The sequence below is a fragment of the Apis dorsata genome, unplaced genomic scaffold, assembly GCF_000469605.1.
Source record: "Apis dorsata unplaced genomic scaffold, Apis dorsata 1.3 scaffold_993, whole genome shotgun sequence".
Classification (NCBI taxonomy): Eukaryota; Metazoa; Arthropoda; class Insecta; order Hymenoptera; family Apidae; genus Apis; species Apis dorsata.
The window spans coordinates 9,971-10,770 of NW_006264096.1; positions in this window are offsets into that span (position 1 = coordinate 9,971).

Consider the following 800-nt stretch of genomic DNA (forward strand, 5'->3'; position numbering starts at 1 on the left):
CGAATCTAATAATATTATTTCAAATTTCGATAGTTCGCTCTAGTCCAAGTTCGAAACAAATGATAAATCGAATGACTATATGTGTATTAATCTACGCGTTATCAAGTGAGAATAAAAGACAGATTTTGTTATTATATATTACACATTGATGAGTTCTCGCGATTAACGAGATTCAGTGTACCTGAAAAATATTTTTCTAATTACATGTCTTAAAATAAATGTGCGCATTGTTAAATATCGTCATTGAAATAAGTGAAGGGATAATGAGAAACCGTATGTGTAATTGTACATATGAATATTTAGAATAAATTATGTGCGCATACGATATATAAATGAGAATTATATAATTGGTATACGCACCGTTGATATGTACATGTAAAACTTATTATTTGTATATGCATAAGATAAATTTCTTTTGTCTCTTTAATGGGAAAAGAAATGAAAAGAAAAAAAATATATCTTTGGACTTCTTTTACGTTCGATATGATCGCAATTTAAAATATTTTATCATGTGTCGTTAAAACTGTTCGAACTTTGTGCTTAGATTTTTTTTTTTAGCTAATTATTTTCTTATTTTATTATAACGTTATTCTTTTTTTTTATTTTTTTGTTATTTTTTTTTACAAATTTTTTTTACTACAATAATATCGCATAATATTTACAAATATTTTAAATTTTCTTGGTAGTTTGGTTTAAATCGCTTGGTAGTTTTCAACCAATGATGTTCGATACCTTTGAGCGCGTTATAATTTTTAAAACGTTCGTTCGTTCATTTTTTTCTTAATGGATATATATATATA